The sequence below is a fragment of the Aulostomus chinensis genome, chromosome 1 (assembly GCF_037954235.1).
Source record: "Aulostomus chinensis isolate RoL2024-O1b breed Wild chromosome 1, RoL_Achi_v1.0, whole genome shotgun sequence".
NCBI lineage: Eukaryota > Metazoa > Chordata > Actinopteri > Syngnathiformes > Aulostomidae > Aulostomus > Aulostomus chinensis.
Genome location: NC_141320.1, coordinates 64,569,489 through 64,580,739, shown reverse-complemented (window position 1 = coordinate 64,580,739; position 11,251 = coordinate 64,569,489). Strand labels below are relative to the sequence as shown.

At 42.4% G+C, this 11,251-nt stretch overlaps 1 long non-coding RNA gene across 7 annotated transcripts in view; it reads left to right on the top strand.

Moving 5' to 3' along the window:
- Positions 1-821: 821 nt before the first annotated feature.
- LOC147272741 (uncharacterized) overlaps positions 822-11,251 on the top strand; it is a 108,733-nt gene continuing 98,303 nt past the window's right edge. For all 7 annotated transcript variants that reach the window (XR_015112269.1, XR_015112281.1, XR_015112277.1 and 4 more), the window contains exons 1-2: positions 822-1,367; positions 1,458-1,577. This is a non-coding gene — a long non-coding RNA (uncharacterized LOC147272741). The remainder of the gene's footprint in view (positions 1,368-1,457; positions 1,578-11,251) is intronic.

Genomic DNA, 11,251 nt, shown 5'->3' with positions numbered 1-11,251 from the left:
AAGAAAACAGAAAAATACATCCAATTAAAAAAAAACAACAACATATGAATATTTTTTTCTCTGATGGAGACAAAAATAGCTTTTAAAAACAACAACAACAACAAAACAGCTGAAAATGTTCTAACGTTTGCTCCAATTTACAAATTCATAATATGAATTGGCTCATAGTCGGTCACAATTCCTCCACTCTCATCGTCCATGACATCGGCCACAAGTTCTTTGTGATTAAAATCAAAAGAAAATACCGGCAGGAGAAGAACTGCGTCACACGACATGCAGTTTTTAAAAGGAACATTTGAACAGAAGTATTAATAATCCCCTTAACAGAGTTAATCTGCTTTCATAAAGGAACTGGAACCCCCACCCTCACCCCCCCTCCCCAGTGGGGGGGTCAATGGTACAGTCTGACTTTGACCCCGATGACGTCGCTAACTGTTGTCAAAACAGCGCGAGATTCTTTCTCCTTTAAAAACACACACACACACACACAAACACAAACTAAACAAACGAAAGGATAGCGGAAAAAACGGTCATTTTTAGAAATTAAAACAAGCAAAGGTGAGTCCAAGTGAAAGCTAAGTAGCCTGAGCTGGCAGCGGCGGCAGTTTTAAACGAGGCGAGGCGACATTCAGGTGTTCGAGCCGACCTGTCATGGCGGACGTCTCCAACTGCCGAAAATTAATGAGCTGCGCCTGAGTTCGACCCAGATGTAGTTTCAGATAGTCGATAATTGTCGTTTGGATAGAAAGTTGAGACGAGGCAGAAAATATTTGTATTCAAGTGCTGTATTTTACTAAGGTGCTTCAGCTTCTTATGGGGTGGGTGGGGGTGTTTTTATTCCGCTACATGCGTCTGAACACATTTAATCACTTTGAGGGAAAACATTTTGCATCGACTCCATGACAGTGGAACTTGTACCACTTTATCGTAGGAATTATGAGTTTTTGAAATGGCGAATTTTTTGACCTGTTTTTTTTATTATTTTTTTTTTTATTCAGAAAATTTGGACAAAAGTGAAGTTTATTTAATTTACAGTTACTATATCTGAATATCAGATTATATGATGCTCAGTTGAAATGGACTTAGAATTAATGTTTCAGAACTGATGTACTTTGATACAACTTCAAATTTAGAGATGAATGGGAATTCTTTCTTCACAAGTAAACAGATGCTTCAGGGTGTGGGCCTGTTGAAATTGTACTCTTAAGTTTTGAAACTTTGGCTATATTTAAACTTACTTTTCCCTTTACTAGAGTACTGTTTCATCCGGGTATTTCTACTTTTACTGAAGGAGCTGTGTATTGTTCTCCAGGCAGCTCAGAGGGAAGTAGCAGCTCCCAGCCTGTGGTGGAGTGAGGTGACTCCAGGTGAGCTCATTAGAAACAAGGTCAGCATCCCAGTGTCCACCGATTTTAATACACAATCACATCCTAGTTTCATTGGTTTCTGTTTTTCAGAAAGAGGCTGTTAACTGAATTCAGCCCTGAGTGACGGCCATCCTTCTGTTTCAGATGGTTTTGTGTGGCTTTTATTCAACAGGCTCATCACTGCAGGAGGGGACTGAGTGACAGCATCAGGTAAATAGAGTCTCTCAATAGACACACATAGAGAAGCGGAACAGCTTCAAATCACCATGTATACAGAGACAGCGACGGGACAAGACAGACATGGGAGGTTGATTTGTTGAACAAAGCCAAATCGGAATGCTCTACATAATGCATTTAAGCATTAAAAATGAATTACAGAGTTCTTAAAATGACAGGAAGCAGATTATGCAAAGATGAAGCTGTTCCTCTTGATTTTGCGGGCATTTTTTTTCCTCCCCGTGTTGTCCTCTGTTGGTAAACAAGTAGATGTGGACACCTGTCTCTCATCCTAGTGAGGCATCCGCAGGTAACACCTGTGTTCAGGGAGCTCATTAAAGCTGAGCCCCTGTGCTTGATGTCTGACAGACGCTGGCAGGATCGTCTATTTCCTAAAACCAGATTTGGATCAAGATTTAATTAACTGATTCAAAAGAATAACAGTATCTCTTATGATGACATGAGCATCATAGAGTTAATAAACATGAGGGACCAACGGCCTCAGCAGCTTGTGCTTCATGTTAAATATTTAGGCTTTCATCTGTGGAGCTCGTGTGCCAGCAACTTCTTTATTATGTAAGATTTATACATAATGATATAATAATGAAGTAGATGGGGCAGAATGAAGATTGAGTCATACCAGAGGTGTGCAAAAGCCACTGAAATGACAATTAATGGATTGACATGAAAGTGGGTTCTTGAATGAATTGTCGTTTTGGTAACAAAGAAGCAGGCACTGATGAAAACACACTCTTCTGAGGTGATGAGGTCAAGAAAATCAAGTTCCCAGCTAAAAAGCTCCAGTGTAATCGTGAGGCCCGTGCTATGTTGACGCCAACACCCTTAATCTCGCTTGTGACTGAATGCACAAATGCAGGCAGACGTGAATCAGCACACACACACACACTTGAACACGTGGTCACACAAAGGGACGGGGACAGACTGTGAGGCTCCGCAGTGTGTGTGTCACGTGTCTTTCTGTGTCACTGAACACTTCACTTCTGTCAAGATATCGCACGTCTCCCGCCTGACCTCAGTGACAGCTCCGGCACTCTGATCTCCAGTGTGTGTGTGTGTGTGTGTGTGTGTGTGTGTGTGTTTGAACCCAGTGTTCTACAGAGCTTCCGTTGTGACAATGCAACGTTAATGGTGCTCCCATCTCTGTTGCGTCTCTATGGACACGCTTTGCTCACACAGAGTTAGCGTGTGATGACAGATGTCATATAAGCTACAGAGGAAACGCCTTATGAAGGGAGAGATGCAGTGAGAGAACGCTTTTGATGTCGTCCTCCAACATTTCATCCTCCTGTAACTCCTGGTAGATCATAGTGAGGGTAATTCAGAGGCAAATTATCACCTTGAATATGGTATTGAAGGGGCACTCCACAGATTAGTCTCCTGAGGTTCTTGAGTTTATTTTCATTCAGGAAAAAGCTTCTGCAGAAGGCCTTTTTGGAGCCAAGCAGGGAGCTGATTCTGGGACATGTCTGAAATGTGCGGATGTGATTCTGATGGAATCGTGATAATTGTGTGGCCTGGATCAGCACCGTCAGAGCAGCTGGGCTTAAAGGATCTAATGAACATGTGCTCGTGGGTTGCTTTTTGGCAGGTGGGGGATCAGGACATTTTGGATCTGAACCGCTCCTGTGGTGCAGCGATGGAAGTCGGTGTCACCGTGGATTCCCATGATGAATTTTTGGATTGTCGCTGATAACAAAGTTTTGTTGAGCAACTTAATCTGCACAAAGGAAAACCAGTTTTGTGGCTTGTGAAGCACAGATGCGGTCACCCCAAGTATTTATGCTGTGAAGCAACGACTCCACCACGCATACTGGCATTAGCTTTGCGCTTCTGTTTTTGGAGTGATGTGTAATGTCCCAAGCAACCTCTGTCTGCTCTCATTTAGCCACTTGTTACCAACCGCCATATTTAAGACACCTAAAAAGCTTGGAAATTATATCAGAGAGCAAAAAGTTAAAATATCTGAAGCTGTGAACCACAGACCTCAAACCAAAAACCCAGGTCCTTACTTGGTTCTTGCTGCTCCTCGTCCAAGTTTGGTGAAATTCAGCCTGGTAGTTTTTCTGTCATTGTGGTGAAAGGTAGACAGATGTCAGGGCAAGTATGACTTCCTTGTTTCCGAGTCATAATAGTCAATCAGTCAGAAATGCTGATGCCCCTGCAGGAAATGATACCAATCTAAAATGTAGATTTTCAACAGTAAAAGAATAATTCAGAGCTGATTGCTGGGGCCCAGCTGCTCTGATGTGTGTGAGATATTCATGGGGCTGGTGATGCTCGCTGCTTATTGCCTTCCTGCCCACTCTTTAATCCAATCCTGTCTTCAGCTGTGTCATGTCACACTGCTGCTGGTGTCCTCCTGTGTGAGTGTGAGTGTGTGTGTGTCCTCCTCTTGTGTTGCGTGTCTCTCGTCCTGTCGCCCTCCATTATGTAACATTTGTAGTAATGTTGTAAATGTAATCATATAAAAAGGAAACGCATCCCAGCTGAGCTCTGAGATTTGATGTTCTTGAGCATCCATTCCCTCCCATGTGACTGCTCGCCACAACGCGTCAAAGACCGGAATTTAAGAAAAGCTGGTTTTCAGATTAACACTCGGAATATAGATTAATCTGGTCCTTGTGGTGATGTGGGTTTTCTTTAGCACCTTGTGATCCAGTTATGATTTGGAAGTGAGTGTTGTTGCTAAGTAGGTTACGAGAGGGTTGGAATACGGCGTTGTCTACCTGACTCGTATTAAAAGTTGAAGTAAACTTTAATGTTGGTATGTGTATTAAGAATGCCTTGTCACACAGCCCAGTCTGCGTCTCTGAACCTGACCTAGATTCCTAAGTTTTGCTTGTAGCTTAAAAAAGCTGCCATGTTGAGCTGAAAAGGCATGTGAGGTTACCAAAGCTAAGTATTATTGATTTGTAGTTGTTAAGTATATAAATCCAAGTGTCCAGTGCGTCCCGTCTTCTCCAGGCTGCTGCTGACATTCTTCCAGGTCATTTCCCTCTGCTGAGAACCTTCCTCAGCAACAAAGACCATTTGGCTGCAACTTAGGTTTGATGAGCTGTAGGACAGCGAACCTGCTTGAGGGGATGCAGGAGATGTTCCAGGACACATTTGCTTGTTTGTATGAAGCATGAATGAGCACGCGCCAAAAGAAATAGGACAATAAATAGACTTTTATGAGTTTATGGGTCTCATTGCCCTTCTTGCTACCGGCAGTAATGGCTGCTGCTCGCAAGCTTTAAAAGGACCGAATGAGCCGGAAAAATTGTCCAAGAGCAAGGAAGGAGCCACTTGTCCCCGTATGTGTGTGTTTGAGAGTGGATGGGTTTCTGTGTTGTTGTTTAATCCAGTCTCCTGAGGGCTAAACCGAGTCTCAGAGCTGTTTTCCATCCTTTCACACTCTTTCCTCCCTCCATCCTCCATGCTTTCCATCTCTCTCTGCTGAGGCAGGAGGCAGACCTCAGGCAGAACTTATTTTGTAGGCAGCTGTGCAACACAAACACACACACACTCTCACACACATGCTGTAACTTAACAGATGAATAAACCGTGTCACCCCTGTAGAAATAATAAGATGCAGCAGTTGCATGAAAACTCTGACAAAATTGTTGGCCACATGACTGTGAAAGCATCAGATTTGAGTGTATTTGTGGGAACTTGGGAGGTAGAATTAGGTTGTTTTTTCCTCAGTATGCCTGATAATATTTTACACTTAAGAAATCAGACACAGGTTCGAGGTATCAGCTAAAATTCCTTATTTTTTTCAACATTTTTCTAACGCACAAAACTCATGAAAACTGTACTTAATTTGCCAAAACAGAGCCAATTATGACATACAGGAACTCTTCAGATTATAGACACATGTGCCTTTACTTTCCTTTTAAAAAAAGAAAAGGGCAAGGAAGAGGAGTTCACCATCTCAAATCAATTTTTCTCCATTGCACTCAGAGACTGAAGTTGAGGGCTGGAGAAGAGCAGATGTGGATGACACCCATCGGAAATAAAATAACGTGATTACAAATAAGAATGTGCCACCTGTCATGGAAGCTAAAAATAGACCCTGAGTTCTCTTGAAAAACAGGTGTGTTAAATTACAGATATGTGTCATGAAAAATGACAAATCTGTGGTTAATTGAGATGAAGGGAACAAGGCAGGAGGGAAAAAAGGATGAAAGATTTAAAAGGAAATAAAGTGTGTATGTGTAAAATATGCAAAGCAAACCCGTGGGGGGAATGGAAGTTGGGTGGTTGATTAGATTTAGGCTAGTTTAGATCTGCTGACTGTTAATTACCTGACCTAGAGAGAGAGAGAGATTGTGTGTGTGTGTGTGTGTGTCTCCTTGTAGGGCTGAACTGAATTACCTGAGTGGGGGGGGCATCTGGTTTATGAAAGATGGATGATTATAGTGTGTGGATCATACGCATGTGTGTTATGTGCATCTGTGTGCTTTTTTTAGTGTGTGTGTGTGTGTGTGTGTGTGTGTGTGTTGTTGCAGCATGAACTTAAATATCTTCAAAGCACAGAGGAGGAAAGCGTGAATGTCGCTCCAGTTTAGTCTGCTTATGATGTTATTTTCTGTAATTATGCTCTTTAGAAAACACCATCCTCCATGACCTCCTTTTTTCAGAGTAGACTGATTTATAGCAGCTTTATGTTTTCTTTTCAGCTTTGTCTGCTCATTATTTAGCAGTCTGGCTGCAATTTTACTGTTCTGGGTCAAGCCAATACAGGTAGCCACCAGCTAGTGAATTCCTCTGAGCATTTAGCAGCTGAAGAGCCAGTTATTTTCCTCAGGAGGTTATGTGAACTGACAGTCAAAGGAGATGGAATATTGGACTAAAATTCACCCTGTGGACAGAAACATGACGGGAGATAAATCAACATGTAACTCTGCAACTGTCATGAGCTGGTTTTCCATCATTGAATAGTGCAAAAATGCACAGGCCTTGCCCCTTGTTGTCCTTTCTGTTGCTGTGGAGTGCCATTTACAACACCAATGTGAAATTAAACACAAACTGTCATGCAGCAAACTACCCCAGGTTGTCCTTTTGTTGCTCACCGAATTTATTTGATGGTCTGAGTAGCAGTTAATCCCTGGCCTGCTCAGAAGCACCTACCTACCAGTGCAGTGAAAACTTTTCTTTCCCCTGAACGAAGTCCTACAGGTGGTTCTGGTCATCGGAACACAAACAAATGTGTAGATTACCTCTTGTGATGGTCCACCGCAGCATAAGTTATCTTAAAGTTTGGCCACAACTGGTTTAGACTGCCACCAGGTGGCTAGAAAGTTGCTCGTGCAACTAGGAAGGTTGTTTTAATGAAGAAAAATGTGTTGTATCATTCAGCACTCGTGAAATGTTCAATGGCCTTGAGAAGAAGTAGAAACAAGGACAGTTTTGATTCACAAATTAGAGTGAAGTCATTTAGGGAAACGCTGTTTTCTCACTGAGAGCGAGAGAGAGAGAGAGAGAGACTGATGGAGAGAGTTTAGTCAAAGTGTTGAATAGCTTTTCAGGAAGTAGTTTCTTCATGTCCCCTCTCCAGCGTCATCGTTTGTGGCTCGTACATTTTCCACTGGCTCGGCCAAGTCACTCATGGTCTCTCTTTCTTTCTCTCGCTCTCTCTCTCTCTCACACACACATACCTACTAGATAGACAACACACACAGTAACGCATGTCAGCTTCTCGACACTTGCCAAACTACCTAATTTTCACTTTAACTGCTCTCCTACCATAGACTAGCTAAGCTCTGCAAGTGTGTGTGTGTGTTTGTGTGTGTGTGTGTGTGTGTGAGAGTGAGTGAGAGCAGCATTTTGCCACCAGTGATGCTGGTGGCCACTAAACAATGCAGCCATTATTGGACTCTTGGAAGAGGTGTTGGGAAAAACATAGAAGCACAACACTCAGAAGAGACAAAGAGTTCAGCGGTAAATGATAATTTGTGCTTTTGCTAATGAATTGGTAATTTCAAATGTCTTCACAGTGGGCTTCATGAGTTCTGATACCTGGAACATAACCCTGCTTCCTTTCATGAATTTGTATGTTAACATCTAATATATATGGTGATTCATTCATGAATTAGTTGACCAGAGCAGAATTAATGACTTTTTTTCTTTTACTTGAGAAAATTCTGATTACATGGAGGGGAAAAACAAGGAGATTTTTGTATTTTCAGCAGAACAACTCAAACAGACTTCTGTTAATGCTCTAGGATATTGTGTTCTAAAGAAGCTCAAAAACTAAAATAAAATCATTGTTTGCACCTCGAGTTAACTTTATGCTGAAGTAGGGAACTGTTCTAAGCAGTGCAGGTCTATGAAGGTGATGAGGTTCAGTAGCAGCAGGAAATAGTTTGTTATCCTGGTTACACTCTCCTCCACTTTCTCTCTTTTCTATGGGCTCCCCTTCATTTTCTCTCTGCTCTTTGTGTTTTGGGGGTCCCCTCCCTAATTACTATGCTGAGTGGCCCCAAGAAAAACAAAGCAGCAAACGTTTCAGCTCAGTGGCCTCAGCGGAAGCTTGAGACAAAGACATCTGTGTTTAATCTTCTCTTGTGAGTATTTTTGTTAGCGTTTACTCAGTCAGATCGTGAAAATAATGAAACTAGATGTCATTAGCTTGGCTCTGTGCTTATTATTATGTTTTGGGACGTCTAAGGATCCCTTGACTCACCAGGAATCAGGGATGAACTGATTAGATCTGGATGCTCAAAGGTTAAGGCTTCTCTGATTACAAAGAAGTGGAAATCTTGATTTGCACAATAAACAACTCTATTCAAATGAAGCAGCCACTAAGGACAGGGAACTCAATAGGTTCTCATTAACTCAGCCGTGAAGAGCAGCTCCTTAAAACTGAGGATTCATATCATGAAAGAAACGAGGACATCAAAGTTGTCCGGTGGTGATCGTGTCCTTCCAGGAGCTCTCCAAACCCAGTTATAGTCCACCAGTGCAGGTGGAGTGACACAGCATCTCTTTGGAAGATGCACTGGCTTGCATGTGAGGATTTCCCATGTTTGATCAGACTCACTCCTGTAGAACCGTATGAAAGAGGTAGAATTATTTTAGGGAGCCATGCGTAATTACTTGGTAGTTTACTGTTTGCCATGTTGTTGACTTGGCTATAGGTTTGGAAACCCCTTCTCATTCCTGGTAGTAGGCTGGTAAACTTGGTTAGAGGCCTCTGGGGGATGACAAAATACGATTTAATGGCCATTTGAGTCTGGGTGAGCCCAGATGAAATCAGATTTGAGTATAATTTCTTGATATCAACCCTGGGGCCAAAGCAGATAACAGATCAAAGATGGTTAGCAACAGGAAGCTTGCATTCGCTGAGAAAATGATGCAGGGGAGAGGCCTGCTCGTTGAGGCTGCAGCAAGGCTGGCCGGGATTTGTTCAGGAAAAGTTTCACAGGAAAAGTGATGATGTAGGCGGTACGTGAAGGGGAAATCGACCCATTTTCCACTTGCCTCATTTTCTCAAGCATTTTTGTTATGTACAGTCACATAGGTTCCAGTCGTCAGTCTCTGCCCTGCATCACACAATCATCCTCACACTTTTGGAAATATTTCCTCATGTTCAGTCTCATCTGCTGTGCAAATTTACAATAAGTCACCGAAATCTGATTGAATTCAGTGCGACTATCACTGCGATGTCAAAGCAAGACAAGAAGAAATGCAGCAGCAGGACGTAAAATGCTGGTGTGAAAGATTGAATCTATTCCTGATTTTGGTTGTGTATATCTACAACGCTCATTTGCATTTTACACTGTTGTCAAAACAGTTTTGTCTGAATTGTGTTGCCTCTTTACCATTTCATTGTTTCTGAGACTTGTGTGAATCATTTACATTCGAGATCCATTACATAAATGAAATCCAGAAGTATTGAAGGTGTACTATGCGTATCAAATACTGTGAAAACAAACCCTCTTAACCAGAGCAATGCCTGGAGAGCTTGACAATGCAGTTGCCCAAAAGATCCAACATGCTGAAGTAACAGATAACCAAGGAACAAGATATGCAGTTCGTGTGTGTCCATATAGCTGCAGGGAGAGGTGGATGGTGGAAGACAGGAAGGAATACTGTTTGTGTCAGGTGTAAAACTGCACGTTTCACCTTAATAATCTCATGGTCTTTCCACCTGTTAGGCTTGGCAGGATTGGAACTGCCGTTTGTCTTATGTGGGTTATTTCTTTTAAAAAAAACAACAGCTGCAGAGCAGGGTTGCCTTTGACGTCTCCACACTCGTGTTGCCACATTTGTACACATTAACAGGACGTAAATGTGGTTATAGCAGTCATTAATAAATTACCTATTTGGGTGGATGTGAGGATGTACTGATTATTATAAATATGTTTCCCTTTTAGTATGTGCTTAGCTCTTGCTCCCCGTCACACATACCTACTTGGCCCCATTTGTCAGGTGCTGCAGGGATGCCCATTAAGGTTTTGTGTGTGTGTGTGTGTGTGTGTGTGTGTGTGTGTGTGTGTGTGTGTGTGTGTGTATGAAGATGGATGTGTGTTTATGAATAGAAATGGATTTATAGGCCAGGCAGCCTTTGGCAAAACAAGCACCCAAGGACCCCCTGCCCCCCTCACTGCAACTATGGCTATATCTCTTGTGTAATGAAAGATGTGTTTCATGGTTACAGGGGGAGCAGAAACACGATTACTGCTTGGCAACAGCACAAAAAAAGCAGCTGTAATCATGAAGTGAAGTTAAACAGACCCGTGGAAGTTTGGAAGGAATTATGAGATGAGGAGAGGAAGCAAGGATGCAAGAAAAGGACATGAGAAAGCCTCCTGGGGGAGTTTCCTTCTCTGACATGAAACTCAAGCAAATGAGAGTCTGTGATGAGTGTGTTCAACTAAAACCAGAGGTGTCACTTCAAGAAACGTCTGCGTAGAAGCAATTAAAAACTATTTTTCTTTTCTTACAGTGTCCTTCTCTCCGCGGGAGCTTCATTAAAATTTTAGAGCAGCAGAGATAGAAGAGACAAGGCATTACTTTGGCTTAATCATGAAATATAGCCTGCTTAATAGTTATCATTTTCAGAAGCGCAAATTAAGGAGGTAGAAGCATCGGAGCACGGGGCCACTGGAGGAGGAGATAGAGACATTGTCAGATTGTATGAGGAAAATTCAGGAATAAAGAAGTGAGTAATGCGTTTGGGGGCAGATTCCCAACTCCAGGGTGACAGGAACCATTACTTTTGTTGCAATGATGGTACAGAGCGCCTTCCATCTTCAGGGTGCAGACAGGTTAGTCGTCCATCATCTGAGGCGAAGGTGCAGTAGCAGCACCTCTTTCCTGCACATGAATGATCATAGATGAAGTTGCAGCAGCAGCATTTCAATAGGATGGCAGCTAGTCGGTCAAATTAAAGGCAGTAGCATGCACACCCAAACTGAAACAGCCACTTTTGTCCCCGTGATCATGTATTATTCGTAGCTTCGTGATCACGCTTTCTTCTCTTCTGCCTGTGCTAACATTTTTATGACACCCCACACAAGAGGAAATATTTCACTTGTGTTAGTCCTCCTTCAACTGCAGAGTTGGAGGAAAGATTCTCTTCCACACTGCAACACACTTCTCATTAAATTGGCCATGGAAAATACTGATTTCTGCTGCTCATTTGAATAATCAAGTGA